The sequence below is a fragment of the Taudactylus pleione genome, unplaced genomic scaffold, assembly GCF_031769625.1.
Source record: "Taudactylus pleione unplaced genomic scaffold, aTauple2 ptg000662l, whole genome shotgun sequence".
Lineage (NCBI taxonomy): Eukaryota > Metazoa > Chordata > Amphibia > Anura > Myobatrachidae > Taudactylus > Taudactylus pleione.
In genome coordinates, this window is record NW_028285064.1 from 1,054,207 (window position 1) to 1,066,099 (window position 11,893).

At 42.8% G+C, this 11,893-nt stretch overlaps 1 pseudogene; it reads right to left on the reverse strand.

Annotated features, from left to right (window-relative positions):
* LOC148478315 (U2 spliceosomal RNA) lies at nucleotides 1-205 on the reverse strand (annotated as a pseudogene).
* Between the last annotated feature and the right edge of the window lie 11,688 nt (nucleotides 206-11,893).

Genomic DNA, 11,893 nt, shown 5'->3' on the forward strand with positions numbered 1-11,893 from the left:
AAACCATATGTCTAGATCCACTGCAAGTAATACACTATCTGCTAATTAAAGTGATTTTACCACTGTCTCAATTCCACTTCCGCCTTCAGCAGATTACAATGACAGACCCCAGTAATATATGGCCCCCAGATAGAGGGCGTATCAGACATTAATCTGAAAAGAACAGGTACCACACTTGATCTTAGACAAAAGGCTGAGAAACGATCACCTGCAGCAGTATATATAAACTTAAGAGTATACAAACTCCAGCCCAACGTCTATAAAGGAACCGGTAACGTTGACAATCACGAAACCGAAGAACCTACTATAGTGGAATAAGTTTTATGAAGAAGAAAAAAAGATAATAACCGTCTGGACATCTGATACTTGTTTATTCGGATGTTCCCAAACTGACATTCGAACATAATCCAATTTTACTGAAACTGGAATGCAATAGCTTGTTTCTTTCTTTAAAAAGAAATACGGTGGAGCAGGACTAGTGTCCTTAACCTGAAACTGCAATACCTGATGTATTGCAGAAAATAAAGCCTCTATTGCATCTACTTGGAAGAGGCATAGTGTTAGTTGAAGGTCATGCTTCTAGAGAACCTGATGTGGAAGCCCCTTTATTTTTTTCTGCTCAGCAAAGAGAAGTGACTGTGTAAGCCACAGCACTCTACGCTCGGAAATCACTTCCTGGAGGCGTATAAGGCAAACATAATAGGACACCAAGATGGGACGCTGCTACCTATATGTGATGCTAACGGAATAAACTCCTTAAGGACAGTCAGCCATAGGCCAAAGCTCAGTTGCTTTGTTACTCCAAGACGGTGAATCTGCCATCTCTGAATAATATTGTTCAGGATGCATAAGCCTACAACATCTGGTTATTCCCCGGGTGCATACAGGGTGGTGGCTGTAGTTATATTAAAGGGAGAACACACAAACTCCACACAGCTAAAACTGCAGTGGCAACCGAACCCCCAGCACTGCGATGCAGCAACGCCAACCACCACACCATCTGCGTACACAACAGGGAGTTAGATGACTGTCCCTGTAAACAATATTTGCAGGTAAATAATTGTAGAGACGTCATGATACATATAGTCCCTCCACACACAACAGTAAAGTGTAGTGAAACAGGTCAAAATGGGAAACTGGTATACAAAGGTTAGCAGGAGAGAGCCACACCTAGCAGTGCCAGAAAACGCTAGGCATAGAAAGAAGTATTCAGTGATCCTTACATGCTCTCCTGCCTTGCCTAAACTCCACTGTGTATTACAGTCAAAGATAAGGCCACCAGTTGTAAGCAGCAGCGATATATTCATGTGTTCAGCCAACAGGGTCTCTGTAATGGCCGCCTGCACTTCCACAGAAGTGCTGGGGCTGCTGTGAGGGAGAAGCAGGGCTCCGGAACTAAGCTCCGCCCCTGCTATGGCGCTCAATCATAGTTATGAGCGCGCTATTACTGTACCTGTTAACACTGGCTTTCTCACAGCCGAGTGTATGTCAGGGCTTGACAATTTTTTCTAAAATCTAGGAGCCAGGATGAAAGTGTAGGAGGCAGACCACCGTCCCCACCAAAAAAATTACAGGAGTGAGTGAGGAGCACAGCTCTGTGTTATGCAGCTGTTATACACACTATACTAGTCCAGAAAATGGTCACAGTTGAATGGATACAGTAAAATGAAGTCCCCCTCACTGCTCTGCACAGCACCCCTGCTCCACTCCCCCAACCCTCCAGTAATAACGGACCACATTTCACATAAAATAATGGCGCCAGAAAGTACAACAAAACCCCCCTCCCCTTGTGGTCACACCATAGACCCTACTACCGGAGAGCTCTATGCAGCCGGAGATAGGAGACAGTAGACAGCCGGGATGTACAGGAGGATCAGTGTAGTCTGGGACAGAGAGCAGGGATCAGAGCAGGCCAGGATGGAGAGGAGTCATCAGCGTATGCTGGGACGGACAGAGGCACAGTGCATGATATGTGCATGATATGAACACCTCAATACTACAGGCACGAATCTCCACCGGAGCGCTGATGAGGATCTGCTTCCTCCCTCACTGCAAAATCTAGTAGCCAGGCAGCAAAATCTGGTAGCCATGGCGACCTGGCCCCTGGGATTTGTCAAGCCCTGGTGTATGTGACAGAACTCGGGGATTTACAGCAGCCAGAGAAGTGCTGGGGCCGCTGTGAGAGAGAAGCACAGCTTCTGCTATGGTGCTCAAATTTTTTTTGTTATGGGTGCGCTACGTACTTTTTACATGTCTCTACAATAAACAAAGCAGGGTAATTACCACTGCACCATCACAGCGTTATGTAATCACTGGCTTCTTACAGCCGAGTGACGGACCCCAGTTATCACGCAGCCACAGTGGTTTCGTTGTAAGCTGTCTTGCTGCTCCACTAGTCGGGGCAGCCTGCTGCTAAGTGCACCACCTTTTTTTTTTTTTTAAATCGTTTATTAGTTTTATAGAACTAGATATATAAAACAGTATTACATCTCGATGGACAATAGAATATAGAGATAAACAATTGGTCTCTAATACGTAACAATTGTGCATAACAAAAAATATAATAGACAACAGAAAGAAAAGATTTTCCATGTTATAATAATTGAAGATAACATCCTCATAAATTGCAATGAAACTATAATATAATAACCGTGATATAGTAAAAGAAAAAGGTAAAGAGATGAAGCAGAAAAAAAGGGAGAATATGGGGAAGGTTGAAAATATATAAGTATAGATATAAGTATAAATATAAGCGAGCCGGGGGGACAAAATAATACCGAAAAAAGAAAAGAAAAAAAGAAAAAAAAGAAAATGAGACCGGGTCAAAAGTATGAATCATACTTCACGTGAGGCCAGGAAGGGTAACCGCTTGGAGGGAGTACCAGGAGGACCAAATAGAGTGAAACCTCTCCACTGAGTTATTCAAAAGACTGGTAGTGTACTCCATTTTAGATATAAACCAAATTCTATTCAAAAGTTCTTGACGAGTTGGAGTATCAGGATTTTTCCAGTTACGTGCTATCTGATATGAGATGTGAACAATCAATTTGTTTGAATTTTTAGAAACCTGGTCTACTGGAGCACACAGTAACAGGTTGGCAGGTGATAGAGAGAAAGGCACATTAACTACTGATGATATAAGGGTACGGACCATGTTCCAGAATGGAGTAATTTTTGGACATGTCCACCAAGTATGATAAAATGTACCAATGTGGCCGCATTGTCTCCAACATAGGTCAGAAGTGTTAGGAAACATTTGATGAAGGCGCTCAGGGACTAGATACCATCTGGTAAAAACTTTATATGAGTTTTCTTTGATAGCTACACTAAGAGAGCATTTGGAGATAGCGAGACGAATTATTTCCCAAGTGTCGTCTCCCAGTGGTTGTCCCAGGTCTGCTTCCCATGCGAGTTCATGTATAGAAAGTGAGGGGGACTCCAATACCAAAACAGAATGATAGAGAAAGGATATAGTGCCCCTATCAGTGGGTCGGTATATACACAGTTTTTCTATTGGGGACGGTGTACGAGGCTGGGGGGTAGAAAGTGCTGACGTAGCAAAGTGTCGGAGTTGTAGATATTGGTAGTGAGAGGAGTCAGGGATGTTGTATGTCTGCTGAAAATCACCAAAGTTTTGTGGAGCAAATTGTCCTATAATATGACGGATGCGTGTGATACCTGCTGCAGACCAGATAGACGCCACAGCAGTTGAGAGCCCTGGTGTAAATGAAGGATTGTGCCACAGGGGGGTCTGAAGAGAGGGGTACTTGGAAAGAGCAAATTTTTTATTAAGAGTGACCCATGTAGAGAGTGCTAAAGCTACTGCCGGGGTTGAAAGTACGGACCTAGGTCGGTGTTTACGTGGTAACCAGGGTAAGTATGAAATTGATTCCACCCCCACCAGAGCTCCCTCTAGATCTACCCATCGTTTAGTGAAAATAGGGGCATGCCAAGCCACCATTTGGCTCAAACGAGAGGCATTATAGTACCGTAGGAGCATCGGTAATCCTAGTCCCCCAAGACTTCCCTTCTTATTCGAGGCTTTTTATAATTCCAGACAAAATTACAATATACAGATTGAAGCTGATAAAGAACTCTGGTCGGTACTGCGACCGGGAGCGTCTGAAACAAATACAACAACTTAGGTAAAACGTTCATTTTAATAGCGTTTATACGGCCAATCCATGATATAAAGTAGGTCTTCCACTGTAGCAAGTCATGTTCAATAGACCTAAACAGTGGAGTATAGTTAGCCTGATACAAACGATCATATGTCTTGGTAATATTAGCCCAAGATATGACAAGGAGTCTTTTCTCCAATTGAATTCAAAATTCAGCTGCAGCAGTTGCTTCAGATCTCTCGGGAGATGAAGAGGAAGAGCTTCCGATTTGCTATTGTTAAGTTTGTAGCCTGATAAATCTCCATAGATAGATAGTTCATGAAACAAATTTGGTAATGAGATAAGTGGTTTAGTCAAGGTAAGAAGGATATCGTCCACAAATAATGAGAGAGTATATTGAGAGGTCCCAACAGTCACACCAGTAATATTGGGATTTATACGTATCCTTCTAGCAAGTGGTTCTATGATCAGTGCAAAAATAAGAGGCGACAATGGGCACCCTTGCCGCGTTCCATTGGTTATGGTGAATGGGTCTGAAAGCAGTCCCCCAGCTAGAACAGAAGCAGTAGGGTTATAATATAGGGCTTTAATGGCTTGTAAGAATTTACCTCTAAAACCAAAGGCGGAGAGTGTGTGCATCATAAATGGCCAAGCAACCCTATCAAAGGCTTTCTCCGCGTCCAGGGCAAGCACAAGAGAGGGAAGTTGGTGTGCATTAATATAGTGAATAATATCCACAGTTCGTCTGGTATTGTCAAGTGCTTGCCTGGACGGGACAAAGCCCACCTGATCAGGGTGAATAAGGTCAGGTAATATGGGGTTAAGCCTAGTTGCTAGTATTTTTGCAAAAATTTTTAAGTCGGCGTTAAGTAGTGATATGGGTCGGTAATTAGAAGCAATGAGAGGATCCTTATTTGGTTTGGGGATAACTGTGATGGTAGCTTTAGTAGTAGATGGGTGAAAGGTTTCACCGTCTAAAATTTTATTAAACATCTTAGTCAGGTGTGGAACTAAGGAGTCTTGAAATGTTTTATAATAGGATATGGGATAGCCATCAGGGCCAGGTGCCTTTGAAGGCTTTTGGGTTTTAAGAGCAAGGTGTGTTTCTTCCTCGGTAATAGGAAGTCCCAGCCTTTCTGCCATTTGTGCATCAATACTAGGAAGACCACAGGAGGAAAGGTAATCAATAGTTCGTGAATTAATGCTAGGATTCGCATTGGTTGCATCTGCAAGATTATATAATTGATCATAGTATGTTTGAAAGATGCCATTTATGGTAGCTGGGTTATATTGAGGGACGTCATTCCTATCTTGTATGGCCTGTATGGCTGTTCTAGCCTTCCGGGATTTTAATCTATTGGCCAATAATGTGTCTGCTTTATTACTTTTTTCGTAAAAGCGTTGATTGAGCCAGCGGAGAGATTGTTCGGTTTTTTCAGATAAAATGGCATTAAGGTCATTTGTGGCAGATATAAGTTTTTTATAGATATGGGGGGATGGGTTTTGTTTGTGGGAGGTTTCTAATTGTTTGACTTCGTCAGTCAGAAGAGACAGTTTAAGTTTACGCTCCTTATTCCTAAAAGAGGCATAGCTAATAATGTGTCCACGGATTACGGATTTGTGGGCCTCCCAAACCAAGGGTGAGCAAGGGGATTCCGCCAAATTAGTAGAGAAATAGTCAGCTAATGCGGATCTGATCCTAGTCTGAAATTGTGGGATCTTCAGGAGGGTTTCATTTAATCGCCAAGATGGTCTGGATGCAGGCGTATCAAGAAGATCGTAAGAGGTTGTGAGGATAGAATGGTCCGACCATGAATTAGGTGTAATAGTTGAGTCTAGGAGATGTTTGGAAGCTTGAGTACAACAGAGAAATAAATCGATCCTAGAATATGTATGATGGGGGGAAGAGAAAAAGGTATAGTCTCGAGAAGATGGATTGAGTGCCCGCCAGGCGTCAAAGAGCCCTGAGTTCTGAATATGCTTATTAAGGGATTTAGCGAGCCGATTTACATGGGTACTATTTGAAAAATGTGATTTATCTAGGTCTGGATTAAGAACAGTATTGAAGTCTCCACCCACTATGAGATATCCCGCTCTACGTTTATTTAAGACCGAAAAAAAGGAGTTAAAAAACGAGATGTGACCCGTGTTGGGAGCATAAACATTAGCTATTGTCACCTCTAAGTGGCCCAGTTTTCCAGTTAGAATAATGAATCTACCGTCCGAGTCTGTGAAAACAGAGTGTTGAGTGAAAGGAAGTTTATTATTAATTAGAATGGCAACACCATTATGTTTGCTTGAGCTTGAAGAATATAACACAGTGGAGAAGTTCTTAGATCGAAGAGTTGGATGGCAGGGAGCGCGGAAATGAGTTTCTTGTAGTAGTACTATTCCGGCTTTAAGGCCATGAACAGTGCGGAAAAGCAATGAGCGTTTTTGAAGGGAATTAAGACCCTTAACATTCATAGAAACGACAGTGAAGGGCATCTTGACAAATTCAATGAACCAAATAAAAAGGGAATAGGATAAAAATAAACAGTAAACGAGGAAGAGGAAAAAGAAAAGAAAGGAAAGAAGAAAACAAAACAAAACAAAAAACTCTAAAATCCCGACTCGCTCAAGAGGAGAAGAAAAAAAGAGAGAGAAAAGAAAAAAGAGAAAAAGAAGGAAGAAAAAAGGGAAGGAAAGATCAGGAAAAGGGAAAATATGAATGGAGTCTGAATGCGGAATCCACGAAACCAGCGTAGGTTAACACATACAGAGATTAGGACTAAAGAGTCCAATGAGATAAACAGGACTTTGTCTGCTTAACCTCTGGGAAAATAGAAAATAGTATTTATAGTTAAACGAGAAAAGTAGTAAAAAAAAAAAGGAAAAATATATAGTTAAGTTGTTGTGTATCAAATATATCCAAGATACAGCTTAAAAAAAAACAAAAAAAAAAACAAGAACAACAGAAAAAGAAAAAAAAAAAATACAATTCAGAACTAGATAGAGCAAAATAGGTCTTAAACCCTCTGGGTGTGTGCTAACATTTTAAACATTGCAAGGCCTATAATAGTAGAAAAATACACATTTTAAGAATAAAAATAATGCTAGTTGAAATGAATTTATCAACACATGACATAGCACAGTACTTGCAATTAGTGATATTGAATAAACCTAATAAATGAAACATAAAATGGAGATAAGCAAGTGGTGTATTACCTAAGGATAGGTATTAATTTGTATTCCAAGTTTACATCCCACTTGTCAGATTACAAACATGAAACAGTGAAATATATAAATTCCACGAGTGAAGTCAACATTAAGCATATATAGGAAAAATATGACAAATATACAATTTCTGTAGTAGTACAATACTATGAATAAAACCTGTGAGGAATAATCAATAACAGGTGGTATTGTATTTTCATTAGTAAAAGTAACAAGGCCCTTGGGGTGGGTAGAAGGACTCTATCAATAGAGAGTGGGTAGATTCAAGGGTTATCTCTAGAGCAGTGGGCAGGGGGACCTGATTCTTCTAAGTGCGTCAGGAGGTCTCTTCCCTCTCTAGGGTCCCGTATAACGATAGTTTTGCCATGAAGATCAACTATAAGCTTGAATGGAAACCCCCATCTGTAACGTATTCCACGATCGCGTAGGGCCTCTGTCAAATCCCGGAGTTCTCTTCGTTTAATAATCGTCGTGGGAGCTAGGTCCTGATAAAATTGAAGCTTAGTGTTTTCGTAAAGAATATGAGGCTTGCCCCGGGTCGGAGCTAGGACTGCCTCTTTGTCTTTGAAGCTAAGGAATCTCATGATGACATCTCTGGGGGGATCACCATCCCGAGGTTTAGGCCGAAGAGCCCGATGTGCCCATTCCAATGGCAGTTGACGAGACCCCATGTCAGGGAGAAGAAAGGAAAACAATCTGTGTAAATAGGGTTCTAAAGAGTCCGGTGTAATGGATTCAGGAACATTGCGAATTCGAAGGTTATTTCTTCTCTTTCGATTTTCGAGATCTTCATTTTTCATGCGGAGATCAGAGAGTTCCTGAGCGATATGATCTAGATCTCTATGGGTATCCGTCTGAGCTTTGTGGAGAATGTCCTGACGGGATTCCAGTTTAGTTGTCCTAGAGGCTAGGGAGGAGATATCGGACCTGATAGATGTGACGACTTTGTCGAGTTTAGTCTCCAGGGATTCCTTAAAGTCAGTAATCAATGACCGCAAGGCTAGTATGTCTTCCTTAGTGGAAGGGGCAGGAGAGGAAGGGCCGTCCTCGTCTGAGGGTGGTAGTGACGAGAGGGGGGATTTTGAGATTGAGACATTTTGTCGTTTCTTGAGAAATGTTGAGCAATGTCACCACCCACTGATTTCTTGGTTCTTGCGTTGGCTTTACTCATGGTTGAAAGAAAGAATCACCAATGGTATAAGATAAACAAGAAGGTAAGATAAAATAAAGGGGCCAGTTAATTGACTCCCAGAGGGTTAAAGGCCAGGTAACTAGGGGGCCATTAAGTAGGCGGTAAAATATCAAAGAAATACAATTATATGAGGATTGGCCGTGGTATCGGAAGGACAGCCAATATTAGCTTACCAGTAAGATGTGTGATTATGGTTTCTTAAGGAAAGAATGATTGCTAAAGCAATACACTTTAATATAGAGAACTATGTCAAGCAACCACTAGAGGGAGCCAAAGCCCAGAAAGTAAAAGTAATTACTTTCAACACTATAAACCACCTGATATAAAATATTGTAATAAGGGGAATAAAATGCAGATATTGCTTGTTTAATATGTTGATCAGGCTTATCAGATAGGAGTGTTAGGTAATAGGGTTCAAATGTGTTAGCAAGCAGTATTGGTGTAGATACCATACATTGTTATTATGAGGCAGATAATGAGAGAAAAAAGAAAAATAAATAAATGCTGAATGAAGCAGTGTCCCGAAGTGCTCACCACTGCCAGCCAGGGAGAAGAGGACTCAGCAGGCTGCAGAGAGTGTACTCCAAGCAGAGGCCCCTGGGAGTGGACCAGCCGACCGCCCAGATGCCGCTGGTAGTAGGGAAGCTGCTGGAGCAATGGCCGCCTCAGGAGTAGCAGCCGGAGGTCTCACCTCACTAGGAGAGATGATCGCTGGGCAGCAGGAGCAGGCAATCAGGTAAGGCCGGCGGGAGAGAGCAGCTGCACATGCACCCGCGGGGCGGAGAAACGTCCCGATTCAGAGACGCCTCCGTCGGCTTGCGGGCCTAATTCGAGTCCCCGGCTCGGGTGGGGCGGGAAGGCGCAATCCGCGGGGATACCTAGTACCCCCCGATTCCGCGGCACAACCGCCAGACGTGATGCCGGTAAGTTGGGATGAGGAGCTTTGTACAGGTGGGCTGTATTAGCGGCAGGTATCGCTAAAATAGGGGGTTTTTAGCTGGAGCTCCGGCCCAGCACGTCTGCCTCACTTGCTTGTCAAGCCACACCAGTGCACCACCTTTTAATATAATAACCTGGCTACCCCGCTACTCTGGGTGCCAGGATCTACTTACACAGCTGCTCACGCTTCCGGCGGCGGTGTGACTGATGGGGGCCGCTATGCGCGCTGCACGCAGCGGCATGTGGAACCCCCTGTTATAGACGGTGGTCTCAGCAGTCGGGGACCCCAGGCGAAGTGAGTGCACTTGCGAGTGGGTCCCCCGGCAGCTCCATCGTTGCAGACAGGCAGTGCAGCTACTGCCTGTCTGTCCTCAATGTATCTTCTTACTTCAGCGCAGCAGCGCTCTTTCAATTAAAAAAAACCCTGAGGAGAGTTGTGTCTATACATCCAGCTCCGCTTGGGCACAGACTTAGACTGAGGCTTGTAGGGGGGAATATAGAGGAGGAGGAGGAGCTAGTCACACTTATTAAAATTTAAAGTGCCCAGCTCCACTTAGCACCGTCTATACCCCCTACTGTCTTTAGCCTCCGGTGCCCCCTAGTGGATGAAGGAGAAAGGTGGGTTAATGTAAGGGCTAGTATACTTACAAAATTCTGTCGGGATGCAGATGTCAGTATTCTTTCTGCCGGGATCCCGTACCAACCCATCTTGTTGTTGCGGTTGCTAACAACTTAAGGTGCATGTACACACACAACGATTTTTTTAACGATTATCGATAACTTATCGTTCAATCATTGAAAAAATCGTTCACTTTCTGAGTTAAAACGATGAACGATTATCGTTCATGCGCATTCACGTTTGTAGTTCAGTCAGACTGACCAACTCAACGATTTTCAGTAAGGGAATATGCAAAAATCGTTTGTAGTTAAAAAAAAATCGTTCATTACATTTAGTAAATGAACGATTTTAGTAAATGATTTTCGTTCATTTTTCCATTGAAAAAATGAATGAAAATCGTTTACTAAAATCGTTCATTTGTTAAATCGTTGTGTGTGTATGTAGCTTTAGTATTAGGTCTTCTAAATAAAACAGAATTACCTAACAATAATATACTAAGTCTGTGAATATTCTAGTAAATATAAGCATGGGGATTTTGTTCACATTTTGATCAAAACATTTAAGCTTACAGAGAATTGGGGTCCCTTGGCGACAGGCTTAAATGTTTTGAGCATAGTATTATTATCCTTTATTCATATGGCGCCACAAAGGTTCCGCAGCGCCTTACACAAATATAAATGAGCACACAAGAAAAACAGTTAATAGTAATACAAAACAATGCAGGACAAGGACATGGTTTATACACATAGCTTTGCTGCATAACACCAGCAGCAGGGCCTCAGCAACAAAATGTTAGGTGCCAATTAGGGAGTCAGGAGTAAATTAAACTATAAGTAGGGATAGGAGAAGCACATGAGGCATGAGGGCCCTGCTCGTAAGAGTTTACATTCTAAAGGGGAGGGGCAGACAGACAGGGGCGACACAGATGGGGTAGATAGTGAGGAAGGAGCATGGAGCAGTGGGTTAGGATATGTGATGCGGATTGTGTGTGTTTAAGATGACCTGATGTTATGTCAAAATTAAGTCCTTCATTATTCTATCTCTATGACAGAAAATAGATTTTGTTTATGTGTTATTTACATGAGAGATGTACAAAATAAAGCTGTAGCACTTTCATTATTGTGTGTTGCATTTTAGCATCTAAATACAGCCTGCTAATAATGCAGCTATTATGGGACTGTCCTGCTATCCTAATACAGTAGTGACTGCTTTAGTCCCAGCTGCTGGGTGCTATGCCATGCTCCTGTGAGTGGGTGCATCTCACATGCTAGACCCACTCAGAAACGGGTACAGCCATGCCCAACATGCTGCGGTGCTAGGCTTTTATGTACTAGATTCACATGGATTTGCAGTATAATATTGCTAACGCTGATAGAAAAAGCTGTTCTGTTTTGTATACATATATGGCATTAATACTGCCACGCAGCTGGTACATGTACAATATGGTTAAACTTAAAACCAAGCGTTAGGCTATTTCTTTTCTGTTTAAAAAATGTTTCTAGTGCTGACATGGCAGCTTTCAATCAAGCCTATATCACAAGCCTGCCCTGTATAGAGATTACCCTCCATACCGGAGAGAGGAGTGCATTTAGCTGCAATTTAATGGTGTATTGGGCATATTTCCTAGAGTAGGTACTCGCAGAGACTTGGGGCTTTATTCAGAGGCGGCCGTACGGTCTACGACCGCACGGCCGCCTCGGTTTGTCTTGTGCGCATGCGCACGAGGGAGCCGGCTCCTTCGTGCGCATGCGTGAGACCCGCTACGACCGACAGCGCCGGTCGAGCGGGTCTCTTTCCAAAGGGGGC